This window comes from Pan troglodytes, chromosome 10, assembly GCF_028858775.2.
Source record: "Pan troglodytes isolate AG18354 chromosome 10, NHGRI_mPanTro3-v2.0_pri, whole genome shotgun sequence".
NCBI lineage: Eukaryota > Metazoa > Chordata > Mammalia > Primates > Hominidae > Pan > Pan troglodytes.
The window spans coordinates 42220918-42245319 of NC_072408.2; the positions used below are offsets into that span (position 1 = coordinate 42220918).

A 24402-nucleotide genomic window follows, 5' to 3' on the forward strand; every position below is an offset into this window, starting at 1 on the left:
ATATGATTTTAATTGTCCAGTTTTCAACAGAAAATTATGACACATGCAGAGAAAATCTGAATCACACAGAAAAAAAGCAGTCAATAGCAATTGTCCCTGAGAAAACCCAGATGTTGCACATACTAGAGAAAGACTTTATTTTTATTTATTTATTTTTGAAACAGGGTCGTGCTCTGTTGCTCAGGCTGAAGTGTGGTGGCACAATCATAGCTCCCGGCAGCCTCAGCCTCCGGGGCCCCTGCAATCCTCCTACCTCAGCCTCCCAAGTAGACAGGACCACAGGTGTGCACTACCATGCCTGATAATTTTTTAAATTTTTTTGTAGAGCCAGCATCTCCCTATGTTGCCCAGGCTGGACTCGAACCCCTGAGCTGAAGTGATCCTCCCTCCTCGGTCTCCCAAAGTGCTGGGATTACAGGCATGAGCACTGTGCCTGTTCAAACAACTAAATAAACCATGTCTAAAGAATGAAAAAGAAGTGTCTTTGTTTTCTGTTTCTTATAACGGAATACCTGAAACTGGGTTATTTATTTATTTATTTATTTTGGAGATGGAGTCTCACTCTGTTGCCCAGGCTGGAGTGCAGTGGCGTGACCTTGGCTCACTGCAACCTCCGTCTCCCAGGTTCCAGGGATTCTCCTGCCTCAGCCTCCCCAGTAACTGGGATTACAGGTGCATGCCAACACACTCGGCTAATTTTTTGTACTTTAGTAGAGACAGGGTTTCACCGTGTTGCCCAGGCTGGTCTCAAACTGCTGAGCTCAGGCAATCCGCCCACCTCGGCCTCCCAAAGTGCTGGGATTACAGGCGTGAGCCACCACGCCCGGCTGGTGATTTATTTTTAAAAAGAAATTTATTTCTTTTTATTCCTTTTTATTTAATTCAAACAGTCATTGAAGGAATTTGTTTCTTACAGTTATGGAGGCTGAAAAGTCCAAGGTCAGGGAGCTGCTTCTGGTGAGAGCCTTCTTGTTGGCAGGGACTACAGAATCCTGAGGTGATACAGTGCATCACATGGTGAGGGGGCTGAGCATGTTAACTCAGGTCTGTCTTCCTCTTGTTACACCATTTCCACTTCCATGATAACCTATTAATCCTTTAACCCATTTATCCATGAATGGATTAATCCATCCATGAGGTCAGAACTCTCATGACCCACTCACCTCTTTAAGGCCCCACCTCTCAATACTGCCACATTAAGGGTTAAATTTCTACATGAGGCCGGGTGCAGTGGCTCACGCCTCTAATCCTAGCATTTTGGGAGGCTAAGGCAGGTGGATCACTTGAGTTCAGGAGTTCCAGACCAGCCTGGCCAACATTGTGAAATCCCACCTCTACTAAAATACAAAAATTATCCAGGTGGGGTAGTGAATGCCTGTAATCCCAGCTACTCAGGAGGCTGAGGCAGGAGAATCCCTTGAACCCGGGAGGCGGAGGTTGCAGTGAGCAGAGTTCACACCACTGCATTTCAGCCTGGGTGACAGAGCAAGACTCCGTTTCCAAAAAAAAAATTTCCACATGAATTCTGAAGGGGATAAATATTCAAACCATAGCAGAAAGTATGAGAAATGTGTCACCAAATAGAGAATATCAATAAAGAGACAGAAATTATGGCTGCCTGTAGTGGCTCACATCTATAATCCCAACACTTTAGGAGGCCAAAGGGGGAGGATTGCTTGAGGCCAGGAATTTGAGACCAGCCTGGTCAACATACTGAGACCCCATCTCGATTAAAAGAAACAAAAAGAAAAAAGAAGAAAAGAAATTAGTTTAAAAGAACCAGGCCGGAAGCGGTGGCTCACGCCTGTAATCCCAGCACTTTGGGAGGCCGAGGTGGGCGGATCACCTGAGATTAGGAGTTCGAGACCAGCCTGACCAACATGGAGAAACCCTGTCTCTACTGAAAATACAAAATTAGCTCTGCTTGGTGGTGCATGCCTGTAATCCCAGCTAGTCGAGAGGCTGAGGCAGGAGAATTGCTTGAACCTGGGAGGTGGAGGTGGAGGTGGAGGTGAGCTGAGATGGCGACATTGCACTCCAGCCTGGGCAACAAGAGTGAAACTCCGTCTCAAAAAAAAAAAAGAACCAAATAGGCCGGGTGTGGTGGCTTATGCCTGTAATCCCAGCACTTTAGGAGGCCAAGGCAGGCAGATTGTTTGAGTCTAGGAGTTCAAGACTAGCCTGGGCAACATGGCGAAACCCTGTCTCTACGAAAAATACAAAAAATTAGCTGGGCGTGGTGGTGTGTGCCTGTAGTCCCAGCTACTTGGAGGGCTGAGGCAGGAGGATTGCATGAGCCCAGGAGGTCAGGGCTGCAGTGAGCCAAGATTGTGCCACTACACTATAGTTTGGGTAATACAGTGAGACCCTGTCTCAAAGGAGGGAAGGAAGGAAGGAAGGAAGGAAGGGAGGGAGGGAGGGAGGGGGGAGGGAGGGAGGGAGGGAGGGAGGGGGAGGGAGGGAGGGAGGGAAAGAAGAGGAAGGAAGGAAGGAGAGAAAGAGAGAGAGAAAGAAATATTGGTGTGGAAGAGTACAATAACAGATGAAAAATCCACTACAAGGTCTCAACAACAGATTTGAGCAGACATAATGAGAAAGAGTGAACTGGAGGCAGGTCAACTGAGACTATCCAATCTGAGAAAAAACAATCAAAAGGAATGACAAAAAATGAACAGAGCCTCAGAGACTTGTCATATGTCATCAAATAAACCAAGGTGAGGAGAGAAGAGAAAGGGACAGAAAGAATATTTGAAGAAATGGCTGAAAACTTCCCAATTTGATGAAAAGCATTAATTTACAAATCCAAGAAGTCCAACCAACTCCAAGTAGGAAAAATTCAAACAGATCCACAACTACACACATCATAACCACACCATCAAAAGACAAAGATTAAGAAAGAATGTTGAAAGTAGCAAGAGAAAAGTTACTCATGTGTACAAGGGATCCTCAATATGATTTATCAACAGAAACCTTGGAAGCCAGAGGCAGTGGAATGACATCAAAGAGCTAAAAGAAAAAGACTGTCAGTCAGGTGCTGTGGCTCACGCCTGTAATCCCAACACTTTGGGAGGCCAAGACAGGCAGATCACTTGAGGTCAGGAGTTCGAGACCAGCCTGGCCAACATGATGAAACCCTGTCTCTATTAAAAATACAAAAATTAGCCTGGTGTGGTGGTGCATCCCTGTAATCCCGGCTACTCAGGTGGCTGAGGCAGGAGAATGGCTTGAACCATGGAGGCGGAGGTTACAGTGAGGCAAGATTGTGCCACTGCACTCCAGCCTCGGTGACAGAGCAAGATTCCTTCTCAAAAATAAATAAATAAATAAATAAGAAAAAGAAAAAAACTGTCGACCAAGACGCTACATCCAGCAAAGGTATCCCTCAAAAACTAAGAAGGTGCAGTGGATCATGCCTGCAATCCCAACTAGTCAGGAGGCTGAGGCAGGACGATCGCTTGAGACCAGGAGTTTTGAGACCAGCTAGAACAACATAGCAAGACCCCATCTCTAAAACAAAAACGAAGAAGAAATTAAGAAATTAAGACATTCTCAGATGAACAAAAACTGAAAGAATTTGTCACTAACAAACCTGTCCTCTAAGAAATACTAAAGGGAGTCCTTCAGGCTTAAATGAAAGCATACTAGATAGTAACTCTAATCCATACGAGGAAATAAAGAGCTTTAGTAAAGATAACTATACAAGGTAAATATAAAAACAATACTGTCTTTATATTTATAATTTTATTTATATTTAAATATAATTTTATTTGTATTTAAATATAATTTATATTTAAATACAATTTTTGCTTGTAAATTTCCTTTTCTCTTGTCATATTTAAAATACAATTATATTTAAAAATTATAAATGTATATGGATGGGGCTGGGCATGGTGGCTCACACCTGTAATATCAGCCCTTTGGGAGGCAGAGGCGGGTGGATCAATTGAGGTCAGGAGTTCAAGACCAACCTGGCCAACATAGCGAAACCCTGTCTCTGCTAAAAATACAAAAATTACCCAGGTGTAGTGGCTCACACCTGTAATCTCAGCTACGCAGGAGGCTGAGGCACAAGAATCGTTTGAACCCCAGAAACAGAGGTTGTAGTGAGCCAAGATTGCCCCACTGCACTCCAGCCTGGGTGTCAGAGTGAGACTCTGTCTCAAAAAAAAAAAAAAAAAAAAAACTATGTTGATGGGCATACAAGGTAGAAATATGTAATTTGTATGACAATAACTGCATAAAGGAGGAAGGTGAAAATAACAGCTATACAGAAGCAAAGCTTTTATTTATTTATTTATTTATTTTGAGACGGAATCTCGCTCTGTCGCCCAGGCTGGAGTGCAGTGGTGCGATCTCGGCTCACTGCAAGCTCCACCTCCTGGGTTCATGCCATTCTCCTGCCTCAGCCTCCCTAGTAGCTGAGACTACAGGCGCCCGCCACCACGCCCGGCTAATTTTTTTTTTGTATTTTTAGTAGAGACGGGGTTTCACCGTGTTAGCCAGGATGGTCTCGATCTCCTGACCTCGTGATCCCCCCGCCTCGGCCTCCCAAAGTGCTGGGATTACAGGTATAAGCCACCGCACCCGGCCTGCAAAGCTTTTATTTACTGTTAAAATTAAGTTGATATTAATTCAGATTAGATTATTATAAATAAAGATATTAATTTTAATCCCCAGGGCAACCATTAAGAAAATAACTCAAGACCGGGTGCTGTGGCTCACGCCTGTAATCCCAGCACTTTGGGAGGCCAAGGCGGGCGGATCATGAGGTCAGGGGTTCGAGACCAGCCTGACCAACATGGAGAAACTCTGTCTCTACTAAAAATACAAAATTAGCCGGGCATAGTGGTGCATGCCTGTAATCCCAGCTACTCGGGAGGCTGAGGCAGGAGAATTGCTTGAACCCAGGAGGAGGAGGTTGCGGTGAGCAGAGGTCATGCCGTTGCACTCCAGCCTGGGCAACAAGAGCGAAACTCCATCTCAAAAAAAAAAAAAAGAAAGAAAATAACTCAAAAGATTATTAAAGGAAATGACAAAGGAATTAAAATGGAACACTATTTAATACAAAAGATAGTAGTAATGCTGGAATGGGAGGGGAAATACAAGACATATAGAAACAAATAGCAAAATGGCAGACATAAGTTCTATCTTATAGGAATTACATTAAATGTAAAAGGCAGAAATTTGCATAGTGAGCAAAAAAATATGATTCAACTATAAGCTATCTGCAAAAGACACATTATAGATTCAAGGACACTTATAGGCTGATACCTGATGTGGTCACTCATGCCTGAAATCCCAGCACTTTGGGAGGCTGAGGTAGGAGGATTGCTTGAGGCCAGAACGTTGAGATCAGCCTAGACAACATAGTAAGACCCTGCCTTGCTAATTAAATAATAACCTCACTTTTTTTAACAGCAAAAAAAAAAAAAAGGAAAAAAAAGACATTTATAGGCTGAAAGTAAAAGGAAGAAAAAAGATACATGATGCAAACAATAACCAAGTAATCTCAATTGGCTTGTGCTAATACAAGACAAAAAAGCACTGAAAGTCAAAAATTGTTACTAGAAACAAAGAAGGACATTTAAAAATTATTAAATGGTCTCTTCTTTTGTCTTTTCTTCTTCTTCTTTTTTTTTATACGGAATCTTGCTCTGTCCCCAGGCTGAAGTGCAGTGGCACAATCTCAGCTCACGGCAACCTCCACCTCCTGGGTTCAAGCTATTCCCCTGCCTCAGCCTCCCAAGTAGCTGGGACTACAGGCACGTGCCACCACGCCCAGCTAATTTTTTGTATTTTAGTAGAGACAGGGTTTCACCATGTTGGCCAGGATGGTCTCAATCTCCTGACCTCGTGATCCACCTGCCTCAGCCTCCCAAAGTGCTGGGATTACAGGCGTGAGCCACCATGCTGGCTCTTTTTCTCTTTTTTTGAGACAGGGTCTCACTCTGTCACCCAGGCTGGAATGTAGTGATGTGATCATGGATCACTATAGCCTCAAACTCCCGGGCTCAAGCAATCCTCCCACCTCAGCCCCCAAAGTAGCTGGGACTATGGGCACACACTATCATGTCCAGCTAATTTTTAATTTTTTTTTTGTCAAGATAGGGTCTCACTATGTTGTCCAGGCTGGTCTCAAACTCCTGGGCTCAAGTGATCCTCCCACCTTGGCCTGCCAAAGTCCTAGGATAACAAGTGTGAGCCACTGCACCCAGGCAAAAGGTCCATTTTATCAATCAAGAAGATGGAAAATAAAAGAGAAAAGAAAAGAAAAAGATGTAGCAATTATAAACATAAATGCATCTAACAATGAAGCTTCCCAAAACATGAAGCAATAATTGACAGACTTGAAAGAAGAAATAGGCAATTCAGGCTGGGTATGGTGGCTCATGCCTGTAATCCCAGCACTTTTGGGAGGCCAAAGTGGGTGGATCACTTGAGGTCAGGAGTTCGAGACCAGCCTGGCCAACATGGTGAAACCTCATCTCTACTAAAAATATAAAAATTAGCCAGGCGTGGTGGCGTGTGCCTGTAATCCCAGCTACTTGGGAGGTTAAGGCAGGAGAATTGCTTGAACCTGATAGTCCTTGCTACTCCAGCCACTGCACTCCAGCCTGGGCAACAGAGTGAGACTCCACCTCAAAAAAAAAAAAAAAAAGGAATAAGCAATTCAATGATAATCACTGAGGACTTCAATACCTCCACTTTCAATAATGGATAGAACATCTAGACAAAAGATCAACAAGGAAAGGGAGGATTTGAACAATACTATTAACCAACTAGACTTAACAGATATCTATAAAACACTCCACCTAACAATAGCAGAATATATATCCTTCTAAAGTTCACATGAGGGCCAGGGGCAGTGGCTCACACCTATAATCCCAGCACTTTGGGAAGCTGAGGTTGCTGGATCTTTTGAGGCCAGGAGTTCGAGACCAGCCTGGCCAACATGGCTAAGCCCCTTCTCTACTAAAACTATAAGAATTAGCCAGGTGTGGTGGCGCATGCCTGTAATCCCAGCTACTTGGGAGGTTAAGGCAAGAGAATTGCTTGAACCTGAGAGGCAGAGGTTGCAGTGAGCTGAGATTGTGCCACTGCACTCCAGCCTGGGCAACAGAGTGAGACTCCACCTCAACGCCTGTAATCCCACCTACTGGGGTGGCTGAGGCACGAGAATCACTTGAACCTGAGAGGCAGATGTTGCAGTGAGCTGAGATTGCACCACTGTACTCCAGCCTGAGCAACAGAGTGAGACTCCGTCTAAAAAAATAAATAAATAAAAATAAAGTGTACATGAAAAAATTTTTCAGTATAAAATATATTTTAGGCCAAAAAATAACTCATAAATTTTAAAGTATTGTAATAATGCAAAGTATGTTTTGTAATCATAATGGAATAAAATTAGAAATTAATCACAGAAGAAAATGAGAAATTCACAAATATGTGGAAAATAAAAAACATATTCCTAAATAAACAATGAATCAAAGAAGAAATTACAGGGATGTTAGACAACACTTTGAAATAAATAAAAATAAAAACAAAACCTATTAAAATTTTATGCAATGCAGCTAAACCAGTGCTTAGAGGGAATTTTATAGCTGTAAATGAATAAATTTTAAAAAGAAAAAAGACCTCAAATCAATAGCCTAAAGCAAAGAAAAAAAGCATCTAGGAGCTGTGGCTTATGTCTATTATCACAACATTTTGGGAGGCTAAGGCGGGAAGATCACTCGAGGCCAGGAATTTGAAACCCACCTGGTCAACATAGTAAGACCCAGCTCTACAAAAAAAAAAAAAATAGCCAGGCATGGTGACACTTGCCTGTAGTCCTAGCTACTTGGAAGGCTGAGATGGGAAGATCACTTGAGGCCAGGAATTTGAGGCCAACCTGGTCAACATAAGACCCATCCCTACCCAAAAAACAAACCAAAAAAAAAAAAAAAATTAGCCAGGCATGGTGACAATTTCCTGTAGTCCCAGTTACTTGGAAGGCTGAGATGGGAGGATCACTTGAGCCCAGGAGCTTGAGGCTGCAGTGAGCTATGATCGGGGTACTGCACTCCAGCATGGGACTAGACTGGAAATAAATGAAATAAGGAATGAAAAAATAATAGATAAAATCAATGAAACCAAAAGTTGATTCTTTGAAAAGATGAACAAAATTGACAAAATTTTAGCTAGATGGACCAAGATAAAAAGAGAGAAGACTCAGCTGGGCCTGCTGGCTCATGCCTGTAATCCCAACAGTTTGGGAGGCTGAGGCAGGAAGATCATTTGAAGCCAGGACTTTTTGGGGGGATTTTTTGGCTTTTCTTTGAGACAGTGTCTCACTCTGTTGCCCAGGCTGGAGTGCAGTGACACGCCATTCACTGCAACCTCGAACTGCTGGGCTTAAGCGATCCTCCCAACTCAGCCTCCCTAGTAGCTGGGACTATAGGTGTGAACCACCACACCTGGCTAATTTTTGTATTTTTTGTAGACAGGGATTTCACCCTGTTGCTCAGACTGGTCTTGGACTCCTGGACTCAAGCAATCCACCTGCCTCAGCCTTCCAAAGTGCTAGGATTACAGGTGTGAGCTACCATTCCTGGTCAAAGCCAGAAGTTTGAGACCAGGCTGGGCAACAAAAGTGAGATGTGTCTACACAAAACAAAATTCAAAAAATTAGCTGAGCTGGCATGGTGGCATGTACCTGTAGTCCTAGTTACTCAGTAGGCTGAGGCAGAAGGATCGCTTGAGCCCAGGAGCTCAAGGCTGCAGTGAGCTATGCACATACTTCACTTCAGCCTGGGCAATAGAGCAAGACCCTGTCTCAAATAAATAAATAAATAAATAAAGCTTTCCAACTTGGGCCCAGCAGAATGGCCCACAAAGAAGGGTGGCAAGAAGAAAAAGGGCTGTTCTGTCATCAACAAGGTGGTGACTGAGAATACACCATCAACCTTCACAGGTGCATCCACGGAGTGGGCTTCAAGAAGCGTTCCCCTTGGGCATGCAAAGAGATCTGGAAATTTGCCATGAAGGAGATGGGAACTCCAGATGTGCGCATTGATACTAGACTCAACAAAGCTGTCTGGGCCAAAGGAATAAGGAATGTCCAAGACCTTATCCGTATGCGGTTGTCCAGAAAACATAATGAGGATGAAGATTCACCAAATAAGCTCTATACTTTGGTTACCAATGTACCCGTTACCGCTTTCAAAAATCTACAGGCAATGTGGATGAGAACTAACTGCTGATAGTCAGATACATCAAATAAAGTTATAAAATTGCTTTCAAAAATAAAAATAAAATGAGAGAGAGAGAGAAGACTTAAATTGCTAAAATCAGGAATAAAACAAAGAATGTTATCATCAGACTCACAGAAATAAAAATGATTATAAGGGAATATTATGAAAATTGCATGCCAATAATTAGATAATCTAGATGAAATGTAAGAATTCCTAGAACGACACGAGCTACTGAAACTGACTCAAGAGGAAATTTTAAAAAATTAAATAAACCCACAACAAGAAAAGAGACTGAATTACTCATTAAAAAGAAAAAAGTTCAACAAAGAAAATCCCAGGACCATGTTGTTTCACTGGTGAATTCAGTCAAATGTTTAAAGAACACTTAACACCCTTCCTTCCTTCCTTCCTTTCTTCCTTTCCCTCCCTCCCCGCTTCCCTTCCTCCCTCCCTCCCTCTCTCTCTCTTCCTTCCTTCCTTCCTTCTTTCTTTCTTTAGACAGGGTCTTGCCCTTCCTTCCTTCCTTCCTTCCTTCCCTCCCTCCCTCTCTCCCTCTCCCCTCTCTCCCTCCCTCCCTCCCTCCCTCTCTCCCTCTCTCCCTCTCTCTCTCTTTCTCTCTTTCTTTCTTTCTACACGGTCTTGCTCTGTTGCCCAGACTGGAGTGCAGTAGCAAGATCATAGCTCACTGCAACTTCCAACTCTTGGGCTCAAGCAATCCTCCTGCCTCAGCCTCCTGAGGTAGCTAAGACTACAGGCATGTGCCACCATGATTCCTGGCACTACACACATAGTATTTTCTGTTGAGATAGGATCTCACTATGTTGTCCAGGTTGAACTCCTAACCTCAAGCAATTCTCCTACCTCAGCCTCTCAAAGTGCTGGGATTACAGACATGAGCCACTGCACCTGGCCATACCACCAATTCTTCACAAACTCTTCCAAAAAAATAGAAGAGGAGGTTGGGTGCGGTGGCTCATGCTTGTAATCCCAGCACTTTGGGAGGCTGAGGTGTGGGGATCACTTGAGCCCAGGAGTTAGAGACCAGCCTGGGCAACATGGCAAGACCATGTCTCTACTAAAAATACATAACATTAGCCCGGCATGGTGGCACGCACCTGTAGTCCCAGCTATTTGGGAGGTTGAGGTGGAAGAATCATCTGAGCCCAGGAAGTGAAGTCTGCTGCAGTAAGCTGAGATCGCACCACTGCACTCCAGCCTGAGTGATGGGAGTGAAACCCTATCTCCAAAAAAAAAAAAAAAAAAAAAAAGAAGGCAACATATCTCAATTCATTCTATGAGATCGGTATTACCCTGATGGGTAATCAAACCAGATAAAGACATCACAAGAAGAAAATTACAGACTAACATCTCTTATAAATATAGACACAAAAATCTTCAACAAAGTACTAGAAAACTTAAATCCCACAACATGTAAAAAGATTATGCCCTATGACCAACTGAGATTTATCCCAGAAATGCAAGGTTGGTTTAACAAATGAAAATTAATCAATGTTATACACCATATTAACAGGAGACAAAAACCACATGATCATCTAAATAGACAAAACATTTGATAAAATCAAACACTCTTTCATGATAAAAACACTCAACAATCTAGGAATAGAAGGTAACTTCCTCACTTTGATTAAAGTACAGCTACCAAAAAAACAACAGCTAACAACACACTTAATAATGAAAGACTTGCCAGGTGTAATGGCTCATATGTGTAAACCCAGCACTTTGGGAGGCTGAGGTAGGAGGATCCCTTGAGGCCAGGAGTTTCAGACCAGCCTGGTCAACACAGCAAGACCCCATCTCTAACTGAAAAAAGAAAGAGGCCAGGCATGGTGGCTTATATCTGTAATCCTAGCACCTTGAGAGGCCAAGGCAGGAGAGAAAAAAAAAAAAAAAAAAAAAAAAAAATTAGCCAGGCATGGTGGCATGCACCTGTAGTCCTAGCTACTCAGGCTGCTGAGGTGGGAGGATCATTTGAGCCTAGAAGTTGGAGGTTACAGTGAGCTATGATTGCACCACTCTAGCCTAAGTGACAAAGTGAGACCCGTCTCAAAAAAGAAAATAAAAAATATGAGTAAGTTTAACAAGAGAAACACAAGATTTGTACAATGAAAACCACAAAACACAGCTTGGCACAGTGGCTTATGCCTGTAACCCTATCACGTTGGGAGGCCAAGGTGGGAGAACTGCTTGAGACCAAAAGTTTGACACCAGCCTAGGTAACAAAGCGGGACCCTGTCTCTAACTTAAAAAACAAAATAAGGCCAGGCGAAGTGGCTCACACCTGTAATCCCAGCACTTTGGGAGGCCAAGGTGGGTGGATCTAACCCCATTAGAGATGGGGTTTCACCATGTTGCCCAGGAGTTTGAGACCAGCCTGGGCAACATGGTGAAATCCCGTCTCTAAAGAAATTTAAAAATCAAAAAAATACAAAATAAAAAACAAAGTAAACCTACAAAAAATACAGTTGAAAGACATTAAGAAGCTTTAAATAAATGTTAAGACATTCAATGTCCGTGGATTGGAATACGATATTGTTAAGATGGCAATACTCCTTGATCTACAGATTCAAGGGAATTCCTATTAAAATCCTAGATGGCTTTTTTGTGGAAATTGACAAGCTGACCCTAAAATTCATGTGGCAATGCAAGGGACCCAGTATATCCAAAGCAATCTCGAAAAAAGAGAACGAAATTGGAGGATTCATACTTCCTAATTTCAAAACTTACTACAAAGCTAAAATTATCAAGCCTTTTGATACTGGCATAAGGACAGACATATAGAAGAACGAAATAACATTGAAAGTCCAGAAGTAAACCAATATATTTAAGGTCCAATGAGTTTTGACAAGGGTGCCAAGAGGATTGAATGAGGGAAATAATATCTTTTCCAACAAATGGTGCTGGGACAATTGTGCATGGAAAAGAACGAAATTGGACCTCTACCTCATACCATATACAAAATTATCTCATAGTGAATCAAAGATCTAAATGTAGGAGCTAAAAACAACAAAATTCTTAGAAGAAAGCACAGGTGTAAATCTTTATGATACTGTATTAGGCAATGGTTTATTAGATATAGATATGACACCAACAGCACAAACAAGATAAATTGGACTTTATCAAAATATAAAACTTTTGAGCTTCAGGCCGGGCGCGGTGGCTCATGCCTGTAATCCCAGCACTTTGGGAGGCCGTGGTGGGCGGATCATGAGGTCAGGAGATCGAGACCATCCTGCCTAACACGGTGAAACCCCGTCTCTACTAAAAATACAAAAAAATTAGCTGGGCGTGGTGGCGCGTGCCTGTAGTCCCAGCTACTCCGGAGGCTGAGGCAGGAGAATGGCATGAACCCGGAAGGTGGAGCTTGCAGTGAGCCGAGATTGCGTTACTGCACTCCAGCCTGGGCAACTCAAAAAAAAAAAAAAAGCTTTTGAGCTTCAAAGGACACTATCAGAAAGTGAAAAGACAACTAACCTGCAGAATGAGATAAAATATCTGCAAATCATATATCTGATAAGCATCTAGTATCTAGAATATATAAAGAATTCTTATAACTCAACAATGAAGAGGCCGGGCCTCTTTACATGCCTGTAATCCCAATACTTTGGGGGGCCAAGGTGGGAGGATCACTTGAGTCCAGGAGTTTAAGACCAGCCTGACCTAGTGTCTACAGACATTTTTTTTTTTTTTTTGAGTCACAGTCTCACTCTGTCACCCAGGCTGGAGTGCAATGGCATGATCTCAGCTCACTGCAACCTCCGCCTCCCGGGTTCAAGCAATTCTCCTGCCTCAGCCTCCCAAGTAGCTGGGATTACAGATGCCCACCACCATACCCAGTGAATTTTTGTATTTTTAGTAGAGACAGATTTGCCATGTTGGCCAAGCTGGTCTTGAACTCCCGACCTCGTGGTCCACCTGCCTCAGCCTCCCAAAGTGCTGGGATTACAGGTGTGAGCCACCGCACCCGGCCTGGAAAATTTTAAAAAATCATCTGGACATGGTAGCATGTACCTGTAGTCCCGGCTACTTGGGGTGCTGAGTTGGGAGGATTGCTTGAGTCTGGGAGGTCGAGGATGCAGTGAGCAGTGATCATGCCACTGCACTCCAACCTGGGCAACAAAGGGAGACCCTGCCAAAAAAAAAAAAAAAAAAAAAGTCCGGGCGCAGTGGCTCATGCCTGTAATCCCAGCTCTTTGGGAGGCCAAGGCGGGCAGATCACAAGGTCAAGAGATTGAGACCATCCTGGCCAACATGGTGAAACCCCGTCTCTACTAAAAATACAAAAATTTGCTGGGTGTAGTGGCGTGCGCCTGTAGTCCCAGCTACTCGGGAGGCTGAGGCAGGGGAATCGCTTGAACCCAGGAGGTGGAGGTTGCAGTGAGCTGAGATCGTGCCACTGCACTCCAGCCTGGTGACAGATCAAGACTCCGTCTCAAAAAACAAAAACAAACAAACAAACAAAAAACATCAATTTAGAATAGTACCTGGAACATAGTAAAATCTATAAATATTAGCTATTGCATGTATACAGCAATAGCCAATTGTTCCACCACGATTTGTAGAATCCTTTTCCCTCTGATTTTATTTTTATTTATTTATTTATTTATTTATTTATTTTGACACGGAGTTTCGCTGTTGTTGCCCAGGCTGGAGTGCAATGGCGGGATCTTGGCTCACTGCAACCTCCGCTTTCCAGGTTCAAGTGATTCTCTTGCCTCGGCCTCCTGAGTAGCTGGGATTTATAGGCGTGAGCCACTGCGCCCGGCCAACATACAAATTTTTCTTATATATTTAAGGTATGTTTCCATCACTGTATTCTTTTAAGTAGGAATTGTTTTAGGGGAGAGTAGTTTGGAAGCCAAGACTCCTCTCAACTTTTCTCAATTCACTACATAAGAAAGAAAGATTTTACATCTGTTTCATTTTAGGTATCTAGGGAGAAATCACCTAGATTCTTCCTACCTCTCAGAGGGTGCTGTGAGGATAGATGAGATGCTAGACAGAAAGTTCAGAAAGCTGAGTAACATAAAGCTGCAAAAGGAGAGAACAGAGATTCCATAGATAATATTTTAAGTCAACTACAATTCGTTAAATTTTAAGAAAATTATTTATTTTATTTATTTATCGAGACAGGGTCTCACTCTGTTGTCCAGGCTGGAGTGCAGTGGCCTGATGTGGGCTCACTGCAACCTCAACCTCCTGGGCTCAAGCGATCTTCCCACTTAGCCCCCCGAGTAGCTACTACAGGTGGAGGCCACCATGCCCGGCTAATTTTATATTTTTTCGTAGAGCTGAGTTTTCGCCATGTTGCCCAGGCTGGTCTCAAATTCCTGGGCTCAGGCGATCCTCTTGCCTCGGCCTAGCAGTGTTGGGATTACAGGCGTGAGCCACTGCACCCAGCCTGTTTTTTGTTTTTCTTTTCCTGGTTTGTCTTGAACAAGACATATAAATGTAAGACTATCGACTTTGCATTTGATATTTCCCCCGAAATCTTCCCAAGTCATAATTCAACTCCTGGTGTGTTACTTCCTCAAAGAGGTCTTCTCTCAAACACTAGGAGTAAAGCTTCTTCCCCACTCCTAGTCACCTTCTGTCTCACTATCCTGAAGCGCTTTTCACTATTTGAAATATTTGTGTTTCTTGGCTTTTTAACTGTCTCCCCTTCCTCACTCAAATATAAATTCTACCTGGGTTGGTAACTCCTTAACCCCATGCTTAGAACAATGCTTTGCACGGGGGGTATAGCTCAGGGATAGAGCATTCGACTGCAGAACAATGCTTTGCATGTAGTATGCCCTACGTTTTGTGAAAATATTTGCTGAATAATATAGTGATTTTAAAAAATCCCCAAGCAGTTTCATGTATCTCATTTGATCATTACAACTATTTGAATAAAATGAGATTGTTAGTCCCATTGTACAGAGACTCAGAGAAGGTTTTCACCCAAGGCAATAGGGCTAGTAAAATGGTAGTGTTAGAATTGCTGTGCAGGTGGATTGCTTTGTCCGTACATGGACTTCATTTCTAGGGCTAAGGGTATTTTAAATTACTTTGCCGTTAAGGAAGCGATGACTCTGAAAGATAGTAGTAACCACCACTACAGGCACCTGTAAAGATCCTCTCTCCTTTTTCCTTTCTTTCTCCCGCTAGATTCTGCAGCCGAACACGTGTGACCCGTGTGGACAGTACTCGCTCAGTCTCCCTCCCCAGCCCTGCCCACAGTAAGCCCGGCCCCTTCTTTTCCCGGAGCCCCCGCCTCTCGGCCGCTTTCCAACTCAGCCCCCACGGATCTCGCCCTTCCCCCGCGGCCCCACGACTTCTCGCGAGAGTTGAGCGCGCCTGGCCGGACGGGAGGAAAGTATCCGTTCCGCCAAGGGGGGAAAGGAGGAGCTGGAGACAGATTGTAGGACCGAGCGCGGGCAGGCGGGAGGCAACGGAGCTACCAGCCGGTAAGTCCTTTTAACATTAGCTAGTCCATGATCTGACGGGAGTCTCCCTTTCAACTCTGGCCAGTCCCAGCGTTCCGGGCTGGGGTCTCCCCTCCCAGTCTGTGTTGGACGGGGGCGCTGAGGCGGTGGCCGGGCCCTGTCTGAGGAAGAGGGTGGGGCATAGGCCAAAGCCGACCAATGGGAGAGAAGGAAGCCTCGATTGGCGGCGATGAGCGCTAATGGGAGATCGCTTTTACGTTGCCGAGCGCCGCCCTTCTCTCCCTACTCCCGCCTCCTTCCTTTGGGGGGAAGGCGGGGCCAGAGGCTTGAAGTGTGGGGAGAACTTGGGGTAAGTAGCCCCGGGGGGCACAGGGCGTGGCAAGGAGAGGGGAATTGAATCCTGAGGGAAGGGTAGTCTAGTGGAGCCTAATGGAAGGATCATGGGATGGGGTGGAATGGGAGAAAGAGGAGGGATACTAAACTAGGTTAGAAACCCAGGGCTTCCCAAAGAGTGGGATTAGGAGCTTGGAATTGGAAAAGGGTAATAGGAAGGAGGTAGGAATGAGTAGATGAGAACAAAGATCTTGATCTGGTGACACAACACCCCGTTGGGTTTGGGAGAAAAGATAGGGGTGGATTATTGGAAATGAGGGTCATGGCATTTTGATTGAATTAATTAAAAGAACATCAGGGACATGATATCAGAGAGAAAGTATGGATTTGGAGAAAATTAAGTGAATTAATTTAAGAGGACAGTATGGGTGAGCTGAGTCGCCATAAGGCATGGCTTCTGGAAGGATATGAGCCTTGAGAGCGATAAGAGGTGTTTGGGAAGGAGATGGCTGATATACACATGTCTTTAGCCTAGGTATCAGGTGGTTGGGATATTGATTTAGGGCTTCTGGTGGATATGGCACCCAGACTGGTGACCAGCCTCCAAGATGCTGGGATGGGGGTTGAGAAGGAGAAAAATAGAACGCTTTAATCGCTTCTCTGATTTTCCTTCTCCCTCTCTTCTATTACCCAAACTCTTCCCAGACACCGGGATGTGGTCTTGGGACTTAAGCAGTCCAAGTTGGAGCCCCATAGGGACTTATATGTTGCTCTGAATTGCTTGTTATGTTCTCTGACTGGGGTGTTTACAACCCAGGGCACCTCCTACCCAGATTCCCGCGTTGCTACTTTCCTAACTTTAAAAGTTTGTTTTCTGCTTAACAGAGGGTGTTTTAGTATCTCTGAGGGTCATGTCATATTAAGTACAGGTGTGTAGGGGGTGTGCAGAGTTTTCTCAGCAAGCTCACATGAGTCCTGTGTTTAAAAATTTTGCAGTAGCGTAATTCTTGTAGCGATATCAGTCTTTATGGGCATTCTAAGCAGAAATATACTAAAATGAACTTTGTTTTGTTAAATGTGGCTTCCCCAGTCATTCTCGAAGAGTTGTCGAATGGGTGGTTGCAGTTTGTTTTAGTTAACTTACATAATGTGTTTTTAAATAGTGTAAATAAAATAGACATGTTATTTCAGGAAAGTGAAAAATGTTCAGTTTTTTCCTTTGTGTCCAGACTCAGAAACTAAAGCTATGTCATAATATCTTAGGCCAAGGGCTGGGGAAATCAAACACAATTTGTACTTACACATGGAAGTTGTAAGGTAAGTGGAGGCTCTTGCGAAATGTAACATGTCTGTAAGAAAAGAAGCTAAAGAAAAGTTTGGCAGCTCTGCTAAGTAGTCTTACCAGTTCTTAATTCTGTACAGAAAAGGGACAGGGCTTTGCCCTTTGTTTGATAGTTGTGTATCATTTAATAACGAATTGGACTATTATAGCCAATTAATAACTTCTTTGCTCTTGCGTAGATTTTGCTTTTACATTCCTTCTCTTCTCCTTTTACTTTTGAGAAGGGAAATAATGTCTGAAATATCAGTAAAGCTATTATATGAAGAGAAACCAGAGTACGTAGTTGTATTAACCTTTGGTTTTCTGCAATCAGCTGAAGCCTTTCTCCCTGGCCAAGAAGTTGCCCCTATAGCACATTGAGACCAATTCATTGCTGACCCGTTAGCATTAACTACTGAGCTGGGTTCTAGTATTTCACAGTAAGTGCATTGCTATTGGACATTCAGAACATTTCCAGTTTGCCTGGCAGCAGTACAAAAAATTACCCAGTGAGAGAGCAGAGTCCCTTGTTTTGGTCTTCTGCCCTAGAATTGGTGATGGCTTTGACTAGGGCACTATTAAACCCAAGATTTTTTTTTTCTCACTAGTGCTACCATCTAGCAGAAAGCTAGAGTGATAACACTGCTCATCTTTCAACTTGTGGATCAAAGTTTACACCCTGTGGTAGTTTCAGTGTTGTAATTTTTAAACACGTTTGTTTACCACGGTTTTAAAATGTTAATAGCTCTACTTACTGTATCTTGTTCTCTTTCCTTTCCTCATTTCCAACCCAAAATGAAAATTGTTTTTTCAACCAACTCTTAAACTACTTCTTTGCCTGGAGTAAAGTCACTGGCTCTGTCTGAACACAGCTGCTCTGAAGTTCTCAGAAGTTATTGTTTTGTGCATGTCAAGACTGAGTTTTTCCTAGGCTACAGTGGGAGGGAGTTAGTGTTACAGCAGCCTCCTATCCACGTCTGATAAGGAGGAGCCTTCTCCTTGCAAGGAAGTTTTAGGTGGAACAGATAGAACTCCACGTAAATGTCTAATAAAGCTAGCTCTTTTCTTGAGACTAGTTAGCATACTGGTATATAATTGTCCCTTATCCCTTAATAAAAGTACTAAAGTTAAGGTACAGGTGTTTCTTTGAGAAAAACAAATGCAGCATTCATTTAAAAGGAAAAAGCATTCATTTCTTTTGTGGTTGGTTTCTCAGAAAATGGTCCTACGATTTTGGAGTTCATGAAAAAGTCTTCTGTCTCTTTAAAAATATGTCAAAGAAAATAATTTTTAAGCTTCTCTGACATTTACTCATTTTGACATGTTGCCTTCCCCTAAGGTTTTTTTTAGGAGGGATCAAATAAATTTATGATATGTGAAAACACATCAGAGTTGGTATGATGTGTTAAAAGACGGTTGGTCTTTTGACTTTTGAATACTCTAAGGGGAAAGTCTCCACTTCACAGATACCCTGCTCCATTATTGGAGCTTTACTTTTAGAACATTTTTTACATTGTGCTGAAGCTCTTTAGCTCTGTTATCTGAAGCCACAATAAATAAATCTAGTTCCTTGTTAACATGGTAGTCTTCAAGTATTTCATGACACTTATCGCTTTCATTCTTTTAGAGACAGGGTCTCGCTATGTTGCCCAGGCTAGAGTGCAAGTGACGTGATCACAGATCATTGTAACCTCGAACTCCTAGGCTAAAGTTATCTTCTAGTCCTAGCTTCCTGAGTAACTAGGACTCTTGGCCTCAAGCAGTCCTCCCAGCCTCCAAGTACCTGGGACCACAGGCGCATGCCAACATGCCTGGCTAATTTTTAAATTTTTTGTAGAGATTGGGTCTCCCTGCATTGCCCAGGCTCTTCTCGAATTCCTAGGCTCAAGCCATCTCCCCACCTTGGTCTCTCAAAGTGCTGGGATTACAGGAGGCATCTCTTCTGGGGTAAATACCCCAAGTTCTTTAAGCTATTTTTTTTTTTTTTTTTTTTTTTGAGACGCAGTTTCGCACTTTTGCCCTGGCTGGAGTGCAGAGTCTCGCGCTTTTGCCCTGGCTGGAGTGCAGTGGCACAATCTCGGCTCACTGCAAGCCCCGCCTCCCAGGTTCACGCCATTCTCCTGCCTCAACCTCCCGAGTAGCTGGGACTAGCAGGTGCCCGCCACCATGCCTGACTAATTTTTTGTATTTTTAGTAGAGACGGAGTTTCACCGTGTTAGCCAGGATGGTCTCAATATCCTGACCACGTGATCTGCCCTCCTCGGCCTCTCAAAGTGCTGGGATTACAGATGTGAGCCACCACGCCCGGCCAGCTATTTCTATTATTATTATTATTATTTTTGAGACGGAGTCTTGCTGTGTTTCCCAGACTGGAGTGCAGTGGTGCGATCTCAGCTCACTACAACCTCCAACTTCCGGTTTCAAGCGATTCTTGTCCCTTAGCCTCCTGAGTAGCTGGGAGTACAGGTGCCCGCCATCCATGCCTAGCTAATTTTTGTATTTTTAGTAGAGACGGGGTTTCACCATTTTGGCCAGGCTGGTCTTGAACTCTTGACCTCAAGTGATCCGCCTACCTCGGCCTCCCAAAGTGCTGGAATTACAGGCATGAGCCACTGAGCCCAGCCCGTACGATTTCTTAAGTGACATTTTAAATAAAAGATCAGGCTCTTCATCAAGTTAGTTACCTGAGTGGTTTATGGTTCCTCATCTAGGTCTGAACATCTCAGATATAATCTAATAAATACAAACTACGGGGGGAATCACAACTTCTAGTTTATTGCACTCTATGCCTCTGTTTTTAAAGCCTAAGATCGCATTAGTTTGTGTAGTTGATTTTTTTTTTTTTTTTTTTTTTTTTTTTTTTTTTTGAGACAGAGTCTTGCTCTGTCACCCAGGCTGGAATACAGTGGCTCGATCTTGTTTCACTGCAACCTCCGCCTCCCGGGTTCAAGCGATTCTCCTGCCTCAGCCACCAGAGTAGTTGGGATTACAGGCCTGCACCACCACACCCAACTAATTTTTTTTTTTTTGTATTTTTAGAAGAGACGGGGTTTCACCATGTTGGCTAGGCTGGTCCCGAACTCCTGACTTTAAGTGATCCACCCACCTTGAACTCCCAAAGTGCTGGGATTACAGGCGTGAGCCACCGCGCCGGCCGTGTAGTTGATTTTTTGACAACTTTACATTTATCCCTGTAATTATCATCTTGTTAATTTGGTTTGTTGTTTTAGCTTGATAATGTCATTTCACCTCTTGACCATTTCTCATATGTTTGTATTATTGATAAATTTGATAAACATGATACCTGTGTTTTTGTTTTAGGTCACTGGTAAACATGTATAAGGGTAGAACAATGCTATACAACATGAGTAGACTATCATTATGTTAACATTAACCTGTTAGTCAACTTTTGGATAAAATTCAGTTGTGAATCCCACCTGCCATTTTATATAATCTAACCTTTATTTTCTATGAAATAGCAAGAGGTATCTTGTTGAAATCCAAATGCAGTATATTCTGCCTCTGACATCTCTGAACTCCTAGGCTAGTGACCCTGTCAAAAAAGAAAATGAAGTTGCATATTAGTTGCTGTTTGGGTATCTTATGCTACTGTTTATAGATCACTGCATAACTTGCCAGTGGTTCATAAGTGATCTGTTTAATAATTCATTTAGAATCTTTCTGAGAAATAATATTTCACTAGTCTACGATTTCTGTACTCGACCTCCCTTGCCCCACATTTTAAAAAATTATAATTTTCCCATTTCCAAGACTTCTAGTCCTGTTTTTTTTTCATTTTCAAATAATTATAGAAAATTAACCATATTTCTTCATAGTTGCAGGGATTTTTTGTTGTTATTTTGTTACTGTCTTTTGGTTGTGGTTTTTTTCTTTTTCTCTTTTTTTTTTTGAGACGAAGTCTCGCCGTGTTCCCCAGGCTAGAGTGCAGTGGCACGCTCACTGCAACCTCTGCCGCCCAGGTTCAAGCAATTCTCACGCCTTAGCTTCCCAAGTAGCTGGGATTACAGGCATGTGCCACTACACCTGGCTAATTTTTGTATTTTTTTAGTAGATATGGGTTTTCATCATGTTGGCCAGGCTGGTCTTGAACTCCTGACCTCAAGTGATCCACCTACCTTGGCCTCCCAAAGTGCTAGGATTACAGGCGTGAGCCACCATGCTCGGCCATGGTTTTTTTTTGAGACAGGGTCTCACTCTGTTGCCCAGACTGGAGCACAGTGGCACAATCATGGCTCATACTGCAGCTTCAGTCTCCCAGGCTCAAGCCATCCTCCTACCTCAGCCTCCTGAGTAGCTGAGACTAAAGGCTCATGCCACCATGCCTGGCTAATTTTGTTTATTTTTTGTAGAGGTCTCATCATGTTTCCCAGGCTGGTCTCGAACTGCTGGGCTCAAACAGTCCTCCTGCCTTAGCCTCCCAAAGTGCTGAGATTACACGCATGAGCTACTGTGCCTGGCCAGATTTTTTGACATTAGATGAAATTCTGTTTCGGAAACTTTTTTTTTTTCTGAGGCAGGGTCTCCCTCTGTCTCCCAGGCTGGAGTGCAATGGCGCCATCTTGGCTCACTGCAGTCTCTGCCTCCTGGGCTCAAGCGATTATCCTGCCTCCGCCTCCTGAGTAGCTAGGACTACAGATGTGCGCCACCGTGCCCATCTAATTTTTGTATTTTTTGTAGAGACAGAGTTTCCCATGTTGCCTAGGCTGGTCTTGAATTCCTAAGTTCAGGTGATCTGCCTGCTTTGGCCTCCCAAAGTGCTGGAATTACAGGCTGGGCCCCCATGCCCAGCTTGTTTTGGAAACTCTTCTTTTTTTTTTTTTTTGACACGGAGTCTCGCTCTGTCTCCTAGGATGCAGTGCAGTGGTGTAATCTCAGCTCACTGCAACTTCTGCCTCCCGGGTTCAAGGAGTTCTCCCCCTCAGCCTCCCAAGTAGCTGGGACTGCAGGCACATGCCACCACGCCTGGCTAATTTTTGTATTTTTAGTAGAGACGTGGTTTCACCATGTTGCAGGCTGGTCTCAAACTCCTGGCCTCAGCTGATGCGCCCGCCTGGGCCTCCCAAAGTGCTGGGCTTACAGTGTGAGCCACTGCACCTGCCCTTGGAAACTCTTTTAGGAAAAAAACTTTATTCCCTGGACATTTCAACTTAGAAATGAAAGAATTAAACTACTCTCTGAAAACAATTTTATGTAGTTTCCCTGTAATGTTGACATCTCCAATTTAGACCTAACTTTTCATTTTCTTCTTTTTTTTTTTTTTTGGAGACAGAGTCTTGCTATGTCAGCCAGGCTGGAGTGCAGTGGTGCAGTCTTGGCTCACTGCTGCCTCCCAGGTTCAAGCAGTTCTCATGCCTCAGCCTCCCAAGTAGCTGGGACTACAGGTGCCCACCACTGCGCCCGGCTAACTTTTTGTGTTTTAGTAGAGATGGGGTTTCACCATGTTGCTCAGGGTGGTCTCGAACGCCTGAGCTCAGGCAATCCACCTACCTCAGCGTCCCAAAGTGCTGGGATTACAGGCGAGAACCATCACGTCCGACCCTAACTTTTCATTTTCTGTTTGGAATAAAAACCTATACCAACTATAAACACACACACACACACAATTGCCATTTATAATTGTAGTTTATTGGCAAGGATGGTCTAAGTTTGCCAGGTCTAAGTGTTGTAGGTGAAGGGTGCTACAAATGAGATACAACTTCAGAAGACATCTCTAGGGACTAAAGACTTTACATTGGCAGGCAGCAACTTTTCCTGCTTGTTAATTTTAGACCTGACAGTTGAATTTATGTTTGAGCAATTTTAGCTGATAAATGCATTTTTTAAGTACCTTCCTCTTTTGGCATTTTAATTTTTACTTTCGTTTTTAAAAAATTGCAAATTGTGAATGAATGTGCATATTAAATTAGCATGCTACTAGGCAGGGAAACAATGCATTTTCTTTTGATACCTTCTCATCCATCTGATAGTATTAGTTATGAATTCTCCTGGAAAGCAGAAGGATGGACTCGATAACCCCTCAAGGTCCTTTTCAGGCCAGAACTTTCATAAATAGAAGTTAAGATCAAGGAACTTACCCTTGAAGAATCAGGAAGAAAAATAGACTGTAAAGAAAATAAAATTGAAATGTTTCTGTCGACCCAGTGGGAATGGATAAACACAAGTAAGGAACATAAATGACGAGAAATAATAACTCCTTTGAGCTAAAAACAAAACAAAAATCAACAACAACAAATATTTTGCATTGGAGTCATTTTATATCTTAAAAATATTTTATCATGGCATTTTCTCTTCGACATTTCCCTTGTGGACACTTTGTGTTGAAAGAATGTTGGGTTTTGTTCCTGTTAAATCATAGTATTTTGTTTCCTTCCTTTCTCTTGTTTGTCCTTTTGTTTAAAAACTTTTTTTTTTTTTTTTTGGTCCTCTGTATAATGGACTGACTGCCTGTATACAATGAGGCAAGATTCAATTCAATTTTGAAAGTATTTGCTATATCACTTCCTCGGAAATGAAGGATGAGTGTTATAATTCAGGAAAGGTTGTATGAAAAGATAAACTTGTATAAAAAGATAAGCTTTTAAAATTTTGTAGGCAAACATTTAACGAAGGTTCCCAACCAAAGCAAAGGTGAGTTAGTATAGTAGTCTTTTTTTTATTATTATTTAAAAAAAAATTTTTTGAGACATAGTCTTGCTCTGTCACCCAGGCTGGAGTGCAGTGGCACAATCTTGGCTCACTGCAGCCTCCGGCTTCTGATTACAAGCAATTCTTCTGCCTCAGCCTCCCGAGTAGCTGGGATTACAGTTGCCTGCCACTATGCTTGGCTAATTTTTGTATTTTTAGTAGAGACGGGGTTTCAACCATGTTGGCCAGGCTGCTCTCGCACCCGTGACCTCAAATGATCCACCCACCTTGACCTCCCAAAGTGCTGGGATTACAGGTGTGAGCCACTGTGCCTGGCCTAGTATAGTAGTTTTAAGAAGGACATAATACATAAGCATTGGTTGGGCACAGTAGTTCACACCTATAATCCTAGCACTTTGGGAGG

General features: G+C 43.1%; 1 protein-coding gene across 12 annotated transcripts in view; it reads left to right on the plus strand.

The window, feature by feature from the left end:
- The first annotated feature begins 15568 nt into the window (after positions 1 to 15568).
- The window catches only part of ATF7 (activating transcription factor 7), a 117982-nt gene continuing 109148 nt past the window's right edge, over positions 15569 to 24402 (plus strand). For 3 of the 12 annotated variants that reach the window (XR_010147743.1, XM_054663265.2, XM_009425266.4), the window contains exon 1: positions 15569 to 15700. The gene's annotated coding sequence lies outside the window, so the exon portion shown is untranslated. 12 annotated transcript variants of the gene reach the window in all.